Here is a 12,067-nt window from a genome sequence, read left to right on the forward strand (position 1 = left end):
TCCTAATCTCTCACATCTCTAATCTCTCTAACTTCTTGTGTGTTGACCTATATAAATGGTATGAAAGTGACACCTAGAGGCAGATATGTGTAGTGCATTGAACCAGCCTGAAATGGGAATTTAGCAGCTGTGACAAAGATAAATAGTGCAAAATGACATAGGATGGCACAGAAAAATTTGGAGTGTTCCCATCCACCTGGAGTGGGACATTGCACTAATTTCCAGGGATTATGACCACCCTGCAATCCAGCAGCGGTGGACATGCTTGCACACTACAGGAAAGGGTGCAGGTCTCTCTGGTGGCCAGGACCATGGGAGCATGCATAGGCCAGAGCTTCTTCCTATAGTATGCAACCACGACCACCGTTGCTGGATTGCAGGGTGGTCATAAGCCACGACACGAGTAGTGCATAATGTGATGGAAAAATGAATGAAGTCGGCAAAGGAGACAATATGGACAATCACAATAAATTAGTAAGTGCCTTTTCTTAACCTTGTGACTTAATGATAAATACCATTTGCTAAAGTTAGAAAACCCATTTTAATGTTTAGTAAAACACACGCTATAATGTATCATAGAGATAGTGGTTATTACAGTGAATGTATGATTAGTGTATTATAATAGAGCAGTGTATTGTCCGGGAGAAGTCACTCTTGGACAATGCCATTTCTTGTGTATAGTGACAACTCTCTTATATTCTGATATTTCTGGTGCTCCTGGTCAGAACATTGCTATGGAGCCATGTGCCCCCATTGCACTGATGATGGGTGGAAGGAAAGGGTTTTAGTAGGGGCGGAGTAAGTGCATGATAGGCCCGGGGCTGTCTACCCAACTCGGGCCCCTCCCTCCATTTTAGTTTAATTTGTTTCTGTATGAAGAGGCTGCGGTGCTCACTGGGACATCGTGGTCTCCTCAAACAGTTGATTGGTGGGGGTGCCAGTAATTGGACCCCCAACATCTTATAACTCTCTGAGTACAGATGTCATAGATGTTGGCCCAGATTCAAGAAGCACTTGCGCGGGAACAAGTGTGATTTGCGCCGCGCAAGTACTGATTTGCTCCTATGCAAATTTGCGGCTGATTCTGTAAACCAGTTAAGCCTGAAAAGCGGCCATTTTCCCGCGCACGCAGCCTAGCTGTTCCTGCGCAATTTTCGTGCAATTTTGCACGGGGTGTAAGTTGCGCCTTCATGGAATTCCCTCAGCGAATATGCAAATTAGGTACTGCCGATGATTCAGAAACATGCGCGTGTGATGTGCATCTTGCGCTGGAAGCGTGCAAGCTTTTTTCCCTGGGCAAACTTGCTCCTGTTAAAAGCAGGGGCAAGTTAGCAAAAGATGGCCAAATGTCTCATATCATTTAATTTCTTCTGGATGTCATCCCAGGTACGCACTTCATTACCCAGGGCATTGATGTCCAGGGCAATGGCTTCATATATAGCCCTCCTTTGGGCAATGGTGGTGTTTGCCCGCTGGGCACCATATAGGACTTCCTTATGCTGCTGGAGTGCAGCAATCAGGATGTCCATCTCTGCAGCCACAAAGTTGGCCTTCCTTATTTTGGTCCCTTTGGGAGGTGCCATGTCTTGCAAAAGGGCTGAATTTCCTTGCTCAGGGGGGGGTAGGAAAAAGCAGGATGAAATTCAGCAAAGAACCTGCGCAAGTCTGCTCCTATTTATTTGCTCAGTGCAAGCAGCTGAGCAGGATTTGCCCTGAAATTATGCTAGCAAACCTCTGCTGAGCCGAAAATTCCTCATTTACATAGGAGCACACCCACTTTGACTTGCACGGCCTTGCGCCCTCAGCTTTGCCTTAAACAGGAGCAAATTAAATGAACAAACGATTCCTGAATCAGGTGGCAATTTGGCAAAATTGCTCCAGCGCAGAGAAATTCAGCTGAGCGGCTCAGGTGTAAGTAATGGGCAAATCTACCTGAATCTGGGCCGTTATCTGCAGTCCTATGTGTGACACCCCAGAGTTGTGGTACCACTCTTGCACCCTGCTACTGTCTTTATTGGGCTAACACCAGTGCCATCTACATATTTTGTCCTCCACACTGTGCATTCCTAATTTGTTTGCAACTGTTATGTTCATGTAATGTGCCTGGTTCACCAGCAGGTGGCAGCAAATATGACAGAGCTGTACTTAGATAGAATGGAACTTACCATTCCATTCTAACCCCCTTCTGTAGGGAAGCGGGCTTGTCCTACTTCCTGCAGGAAGGGTGGGGACCAGTTAGTTCCAGTTTAGGTCTTCCCTAGACAGGGGAAGGGTGTGCAGGGGTACGTCTCTGCTGGATGTGCCCACGCCAGCCAGAGCACCCTAAGCTCTGCTGGCCATGGAGGCTAAAGCTTAAAGCCTCAGGAGCCAGGAGGAAAGTTCCCTGGCATAACCTAGAGTCAGGCTACAGAGAAGAAGTGCAACATACAGAAGAAGCCAAGTTACCAAGCCAGCCTGTCAGTACAGCAGAGTCAGAGAGAAACAGAGACATAGCAGAGTTGAGTTTGCCTGCCAGTTTAATGCTAAAGCCTGCTGGAACCAAGACAAAGCCTTTAAACAGTTGGAAGAAACATTTATGTAAGTAAAGCTGCTGTTGAACTTCATCTCAAGGTCTGGACTCAATTTATTTATTCAAATCCCTTAATTATTCCCCCTATTTATTGCTTCGGAGCCAAAGCCTGGAATCCAGCCGTATCCAGGTAGGAGCACCATGACACGTATTTTAGGCCGCAACATACCACTCAGCATTTCCTACACCTGAGACCCGATATAGGGGCCCTGGGGGGAGGCGCACATTGCACTATGTAACACCCCACATAACACAGTGAACTATTGTGTTATGTGGGGTGTTACATAGGACTGCATGGAACACATTATCTGCACACAGAAAGTTATTACTGTTATCTGGGGTGTTACATAGGACTGCAGGTGACAAATTAAAATTTTAGTTGCCAAATTTAAAATACATCTGATTATGATAAAAAAGACTTGGAGGAGAAGATGAGACGCAGGTCACAGTAGTGAGTTAGCTCTACATATAGGAGAATACAGTACCACATACATGTTGCTTCCAGTGACATCTCCTGTCATGTAGATCTTCTCTTTCCTCTTCTCCTCCGTTTGCCCCAGACCGCCATGACAATTTCTTTCAGCCGCATCTCGTTTCTACAGAGTTTGTTACACAGACAGGTTATTTCTCATAATTGGGGTCATTTATCAAACTGGTGTAAAGTAGAACTGGCTTAGTTGCCCATAGCAACCAATCAGATTCCACCTTTCATTTTCCAAAGGAGCTGTCAAAAATGAAAGGTGGAATCTGTTGCTGTGGGATACTAAGCCAGTTCTACTTGACACCAGATTGACCCAAAGGTCCCTATAGTGTCTACAGCAGTTATAATGTCCCCTAGAGTGCCCCCAGTAATAATAACACCCTATATTGTGCTCCAGGTAATAATGCCTGTACAGTGTCCGCAAAAATAAATGTCCCCTAATAGCAACGCCCCCACACTGCCCCCATGCAGCAATTTACCCCACACATGCCCCCATATAGTAATTTCCCCTACACTGCTCCCATATAGTAATTTCCCCTACACTGCTCCCATATAGTAATTTCCCCTACACTGCTCCCATATAGTAATTTCCCCCACACTGCCCCATGAATTAATTTGTCCCCCATGAAGTAATTTGCCCCCACACTGCCCCATGAAGTAATTTGCCCCCACACTGCCCCATGAAGTAATTTGTCCCCCATGAAGTAATTTACCCCCACACTGTACCCCTATGAAGTAATTTGCCCCATGCAATAATCTGCCCCCAATTAAGTGATTTGCCCCATTTAATAATCTGCCCCCACACTGCGCCCCCTGAAGTGATTTGCCCCACACTGCCCCCATGTCCTCCTCTGCCCCCCAAAGTTGGCGCACACAGAAAAAAACAAAAACAACTGAAAGCTATTACCTGTGTCCGGGATGGTAATGCAGCCCGCAGGCGCGCAATCTTCACTGTCCTGCATCCCGGGGCAGGCGCACGATGATGTCATCTAGCACGCCTGCGCCAGGATTATACTATACTAGGCCTGAAGCCTATGGCGTTGATCGGCGGCGTGGCAGGGAAATATGTGCTCCAGTGCCCCACTGCAGTATGTGGGCGTTCGGGTCGGCGATGTGTGGCAGGTGTGGAAAAAACCGCTGCAAATGTAAGAATACTATCAAATATAGTAGTGTTAATAGTTTATTTTTATTAATCAATAAAATGCAAAAGTTAAGGAAAAAAAGAGAAATCTAAATGAAATCAATATTTGGTGTGACCACCCTTTGCCTTCAATACAACATGATAGCTCAGTGGGGGCCATTTCTCCATTTCCAGATCAGACCTATAGGTAAATAGGGGCATACAACCCCCATAGGCATCTTCGCTAGCTATACATTTTAAACAGGCTTCATGCACACCGGCGTGTCTGGATTTCAGCAACGGATCAACAAAATTTGGATAGCTCTGTGGGCACACAGCATATTTCTCACTATTCTTGTCCAAAATGTGATCCAGAATAGGACATGTTCTAAAAATGGCCATATAGATCCACTACAAATACGGACGTGTGCATGGCCCCATAGAAATGAATGGATCTGTACAAGATAGCAAATGGAAAATACAGTCATGTGCATGAGGCCTTATGTAATGAATAGGCAAGATTTGCTGAAACCAAGATATCCCTTTAACAAATACATCATGCAATTAGCAACTATTTGCATTTGACTCTGCTTGTGCTACAGCTCTGGAATTATAATTCCCATCATGTTCTGCCAAGTGCTGGCCAGGTTTCCTGGGAATTCTGCAGAACATTGCCTATTGATGGTATATATGGTATACAGTGTACATGCAAGAATGCTAGCGGATGATGTGTGATCATGTAGGAAGATCTGCCTCGTCTACCTTAGGCCAGTTTTGGAGATAGGAATAAGGTACTGGTATACGTAGTGCAGGTGCATAGACTTGACAACCCCCAATATTTTAAGTTGGATAATGAAGAGTATATGTACCAAGATTGGTTGAGATTCATCAAGACACATAGAAGCCTATAAAGAAAAAATATCACATATTGATATGTATCCTCAGTGGCCTCTGAGGAAGACGTTTGGAAACTTCTAAACGTGTCTGGTAATTCACAGACATTAGCATCAAGCTGTCCCCAATGGGGCTTACAATCTAAGTGCCCTATCAGTAAGTCTTTGGAGTGTGGCAGGAAACCCAAACAAAGACGGAGAGAACATACGGACTCCATGCAGATGTTGTCCTTGGTCGGATTCAAACCTAAGGCCCCTTTCACACGGGCGAGTATTCCGCGCGGATGCGATGCGTGAGATGAACACATTGCACCCGCACTGAATCCGGACCCATTCATTTATATGGGGCTGTGCACATGAGCGGTGATTTTCACTCATCACTCGGGTGTTGCGAGAATATCGCAGCATGCTCTATATTGTGCGTTTTTCATGCTACGCAGGCCCCATAGAAGTGAATAGGGCTGCGTGAAAATCGCAAGCATCCGCAAGCAAGTGCGGATGCGGTGCGATTTTCATGCACGGTTGCTAGGTGACAATCGGGATGGGGACCCGATCATTATTATTTTCCCTTATAACATAGTTATAAGGGAAAATAATAGCATTCTTAATACAGAATGCTAAGTAAATTAGGGATGGAGGGGTTAAAAAAATAAAATAAAAAATTAAACTCACCTCATCCACTTGTTTGCGCTGCCCGACTTCTTTCTTCTTCTTTGATGACCTGGGAGGAAAAGGACCGTTGGTGACGTCACTGCGCTCATCACATGGTCCATCACCATGGTGATGAACCATGTGACGGACCATGTCATGAGTGCAGGGACGTCACCAAAGGTTCTTTTCTCCCAGGTCATCAAAGAAGAAGAAAGAAGACGAGCCGGGCAGCGCGAACAAGTGGATGAGGTGAGTTTAATTAATTTTTTTTTAAAATGTAACCCCTACATCCCTAATTTACTTAGCATTCTGTACATGGTCTAAGGGAAAATAATAAAATCTACACAACACCTAACCCAAACCTGAACTTCTGTGAAGAAGTCCAGGTTCGGGTCTGGTTACAAAACATGCCGATTTTTCTCACGCACGTGCAAAATGCATTAAAACACTTTGCATTCGCGCAGAAAAATCGTGCATTTTCCCGCAATGCACCCGCATCCTATCTGGCCCTCACACGTGACGTCTGTGTGAAAGAGGCCTAAGACCCCATCACTGCAAGGCACCAGTGCTAACCACTGAGCCACCGTGCTGCCCATCTACAAGTTATTCCCTATCTATGCCCTCATAAGAGATAGATTATTGAATATTGAACTCCTACTTTTGAGCACCATATGAATAAGTAAGGATTACCCTACCACTAAGGATTGGACAATTATATATTTTTTCATTTTTTAATAAGATTTGAAATATAGTGCACTGCAGTTACTGCTCTGCATCGATTGACATGTCGTATGACCACAATTGCAAGGGCCCTGCAAACTAATATATGTAACACTATATGTGTATGTGAAATGCACATTGATGTTTATTTTAAGGATGGACTAACCATATTATCTGTCTATGTTTAATACTGTATTATATTTTATTTTATTTGTTAAAAATATTGATTTACAATAAATGGTTTATATATGCCAATTATTACCCTCTATATGTTGTCGATGACTGAGAGTGCCAACTGTATTATAGATCAACACATATTGCCTGCACAACCCCTTTAACATCTGGCTGCCCTCAGCCACCACAAGGGGGAGCTTACAGTAGACATATCTATTCAGCTCACATCACATGTCAGGGGAATCAATATAAATTCATCAGCAGCAAGCTCCCCCTAGAGGAGATGGGTAGCTATTTCGGGAGACTCCTGGACAAATACAGAAGGGAGGCAAGTCCTAAAATATACAGCACTCTTTAAAATAGCTGTTTAATTAGTTATTGATCTGCTAGGAGGAAGAAAAACATTTGTTTTCACATTGACAGCAATGGTATTTCACTAATAGGACATGTATCGGGTGTCCTTGGAATTTACCCTTTACACTCTGCCAAGCCCGCACATCATAGAACTGTACAGTATTAAGGAGGATCTATGGCAGTGGGACATCAAAGCCCATATTAGATCCCTCCACTCTAGCCCTATGTCTGTGTATGGGCATGGTGACAAAGAAACTATTCAACCGCTTACCCATGAGGGCTCATGCACACGAACGTATTTGTCCGTTCTGTATGCGGAACCATTCATTTCAATGGGTCTGCAAAAAAAAACGGAAGTTACTCCGTGTGCATTCCGTTTCCGTATGTCCGTATTTCCGTTCCGCAAAAAAAAGAGAACATGTCCTATTATTGTCCTCATTACGGATAAGGACAGTACTGTTCTATTAGTGTCCAGCTGTTCCGTTCCGCAAAATACGGAATGCACATGGACTTCATCCGTAATTTTTGCGGACAGCAAAATACATACGGTCGTGTGCCTGAGCCCTAATACTGTAAGCCACTAATTGCCTATAATATCTGGTGTTCCATAGTAGTGTTCATTTTGCACCTGGTCTGGCACTACAGAAGAAGACCTCATGATACATAGAACCGTGACCTGCTAGGACATCATGGGAATGTGGGTGATACATCCAGATCTTTATAAAATTGTGGAGGTCTAGATGTGCCACCCATTTAGCGTACCAACCCCCTTACTGGACAGCCCCAAACATACTTTGCAGAATTCAGGCGCAGGGGGATATATGGATGAATTGTACCTTGTCCTTGTCCTGATTCCATCCTGTGTCCTATTTCATATTAGTATTGCATCCCTTTAAGACACTGAGCCTTTAACACTGTACATTTTGGGTGGAATTGTTTTTGAAATGCAAGAATTCATGAAGCCTCTTTTTGTCTAGCTTGACTAATGGCTGACTACCTTAGATTACTGCTATTAATTATACTGCAGATTGACGAACCAATTTTCTATAGTTTTCCTAGGTTAAAAATGACTGCACTCAATTCTCCAACTTGATGATTAAATGGAGTGAATATTTCAAGGCTAGTTTAATGCATCAGTCATTAGTTTTCCAGGACGCCCATCCTCCCTTCATAGTTAATTATCATTTCATCTGCCTCGCTAATGGATTTGCTTTTTCTGAGCTTTGAGCTATAATTTCGAGAACGGCATCCTGATCAAGACAATACCCAAGTCTGTAACCAACTGGATATTAAAAAGTCTCTGCCAAAAGTAGACAATTAAGAATAACGGCTTGTGGATGCCCCTCGGCAAAAGATTGTTTGGAATTGGAGGACCCCTTGAAGGATAGATCAGGAAATCCAGTTTACAGGTGAAAAGTAAAAAAAAATGTACCACCAGGGGCAGGGCCGGCTCCAGGTTCATGTGGGCCCTTGGGCGATAAATCCCAGTGGGCCCCCATGAGGCATTTTGCTCCCACACGGTATAATGACCCCCAGTGGCCTCTATACAGTATAATGACTACTAGTGGCCCTTCACACAGTATAATGAACCCCCAATTCCCCCCCCCCCACTGTATTATGACCACCTGTGGCCCTGCATTCAGAATAATAACCCCCAGTCGCCCCCATTCAGAATAATGACCCCCAGTAGCCCCCACACTGGGGGAATACTGTATGGAGGGGGCTGTGGGGGTCATTATACTGAATGGAGGGTCATTGGTGATCATTATACTAAATGGGGGACACTGGGGGTCATTACACTATGTAAAGGGCCCTCACAGTATAATGACCCCACAGTGACCCTCCATTCAGAATAATGACCCCCAGTCGCCCCCACACTGGGGGTTATACTGTATGGAGGGGGCACGAGGGGTTATTATATTTAATGGGGGCTCTGGTGGTCATTATGCTAAATGGAGGGTCAATGGGGATCATTATACTAAATGGGGGGCACTGGGAGTCATTATACTGTGTAAGGGGCCCTCACAGTGTGATGAATGACCCCCCAGTGGCCCCCTCACATACCTATCATTGCAGGGGAGCTGGCGGTCCTGTCATTCACTAACCGCAGCTCCCTGCGCTCCTTCTCTCCGGCCGCCCGCTGCAGCAGCAGTGAGCCAGGCCTGGAGGAGAGAAGGAGATGTGCAGTGATGTAGCTAGAACTGACTGGGCCCCACAGCAAATTTTAGTACACCCCCCTCCCCCCCAATGTGTGTTCACATCACGTTTTTCCTATCGGTTTGATGTATACAAATGTGCAGCACTCCACGTTTTTGTATCCTGCAGAGTCAAGTGAAAAATGCAGACGTTAACGTATATGTTTTTTTACAATGGAACTGTATGGTGAACGGACGCCACTGTACGGCATCAGTCTGAGGATTGTATGGTGAACGGACGCCACTGTACGGCATCAGTCTGAGGATTGTATGGTGACCGGACGCCGCTGTACGGCATCAGTCTGAGGCATCTGGTAACGCAGACATTTTTGGTATACATTAAATGGATGGCACAAATGGGATGTGAACCCAGCGCTAGTGTCAGAATAAGAACCAGTACACAGCGGAGCAGTGTGGCGGAGAGGGGAGGCCGCCATGTACTGACAGAACGCTGCCTGGTCCTGGTGGTCAGGGATGAGGACAGTGCTTCCCAAGGATCATTTTCTACTGGGAAATACAGGGCCCAGTATAATACACTAGAATCTATATAATATAAAGATATTAGCCCTACCCCCGAATAATAATACAATTAGGGGGTCATTTATTATATATAAATACGTCTATGTTAGGCTACTTCACACTTGCGTTCGGGGCTCCGCTTGTGAGTTCCGTTTCAAGGGGCTCACAAGCGGCCCCGAACGGATCCGTCCAGCCCTAATGCATTCTGAGTGGATGCGGATCCGCTCAGAATGCATCAGTCTGGCAGCGTTTGTCCTCCGCTCGGCTCAGCAGGCGGACACCCGAACGCTGCTTGCAGCGTTCGGATGTGCGCCTGGCCGTGCGGAGGCAAACGGATCCGTCCACAGTTACAATGGAAGTCAATAGGGATGGATCCGTTTGAAGTTGACACAATATGGCTCAATTTTCAAACGGATCCGTCCCCCATTGACTTTCAATGTAAAGTCTAAACGGATCCGTTTGCATTATCATGCAAACGTATACGTTCTGAACGGATGTAAGCGTTTGCATTATAGGTGCGGATCCGTCTGTGCAGATACCAGACGAATCCGCACCTAAACGCAGGTGTGAAAGTAGCCTTAGGCGTATTTCTGACAAAGATTGTGGCACAAAGGTCCTTAGCACCGCAATCTGTATCTTTTCCCGCTCATGCCAGGTCTAAAAAAGGATGGCGTGGGCAGGGAAGGGGATACAGTTATGGCCATGCAGTTATTGGATACCACCGCCATATAGTGATAACACCGCCATACAATGATAAAACCACCATACAGTGACAGGATAAAAGGGTATAAGAGGGCACAGTGCAGGGAATGACTATGGGCACTGCACAGGGTGTGGTAAGAGGGCACAATGCAGGGTATAAGTGGGCACAGTATGGGGTGGGGGGCACAGTCACATGACCCTGTGACGTTAGAAGGTCCTTATGGTGAATGCTGTTCAGATGCCACCATAATGAGAGGCAGAGGAGTGAGACAGGGGCCCTTAATGGACAGGACGGGTGGACACAGCAAGTAGGTGGAAGGGGCTCTGAGGGGGATTCATACAAGAAGTAGGGGCAGGAGGTCTGTGCAGGGCAGCAATAGGAGATAGGAGGGTGAAACAGGAGCTCTGGATACATGAGGGAGGAAAGGAGACAGCAGGGGCCCCATGAGGATGAGATAGGACAGGATATGGGGGGGGGGGGGGGCAGGTGTCATGGAGGCAAACTGCTTAATGAAACAGTAACACAACTAAATAGCATGAAGCAGCCGATCGAAGAGTCCCCCCCCCCCCCTTCTGTCCCACAGACAAGAGACAGACAGAGTGCAGACTCACTCACAGACTGTCTACAAGAGACAGTCACAGTGCAGACTCACTCACAGCTCCAGCCCTCCGTCTCTCTCCTCAGGCAGCATGTGTCCTGTGTAGAGGGGGCGTGTCTGAGTCTCTGCGCTCAGGGGGCGTGTCTGAGTCTCTGCAGCTCAGAGGGCCCCACCAAAGGGGTACTGCGTAACTGAAATGACAGCAGTGAGAGCTCCCATCTGTATTGATGGAAGTGCTCATAGCAGCTCAGTGGGCCCCCCCAGGAGCATTGGGCCCCGGCACTTGCCCGGGGATGCCGGGTTATGACGCCGGCCCTGACCAGGGGTGTATACAAATCTCACAGGGCCCCATATTAAAACTTAGTATGGCCTCCCCACCGCCTCCTCAAAATTCCCAGGACATGTGCATCAAACACTCCCAAGTAGTGGAGCCCAAGCAAAATCCTGAGATTTGACGAATTTACATATTTTTTATTAAGCTGAAGAAAAAAATATAAAAATTGTATTAAAAAAGTTGCCCTTCACCTCACCCACTTTATTCGACTTCTATTTTGGAAAAAGTGGTACAGGTGCTTCATAAAAAGGGAACTCCTTGTGATCTCCATATTTCTCAATGTATTTACGCCAAACAACCGCCATAAATACATTGATACATCTCCCCATATAGTTGTATATCTTTGGCTTCCATCAATGTGTTATAAAACTGTCTGGCTGAAACCACCACTAGGGGGAGCTCAGGGTATAGGCATTTATAAAGCTTCCATTGACTGCAATGGAAGCTGCACAGAATCTCTGTGCGCTGGGCTCCCCCTAGTGGAGGCTGCATGAAAATACAATGTTTTCATGTCAGGAACAGAAGAAGTCGCTCATATTCCCCTGCCCCAGGCCCCATAGCAGTCATGTGGACTGCCTCCATGGAAAGTACCCCACTGTATACCTCTACAACACATCAATTAGATTACCAACAGCATGACAACTACAGTATCTTTAAAAAGAACTACCATAAAGCAAGAAAGAAACAGTAGCATGCCAGCATATTAATGTCATACGGTGCCCTAATAATACCGCCATACAGTGACATAATAATGCT

The sequence above is a fragment of the Bufo gargarizans genome, chromosome 4, assembly GCF_014858855.1.
Source record: "Bufo gargarizans isolate SCDJY-AF-19 chromosome 4, ASM1485885v1, whole genome shotgun sequence".
Classification (NCBI taxonomy): Eukaryota; Metazoa; Chordata; class Amphibia; order Anura; family Bufonidae; genus Bufo; species Bufo gargarizans.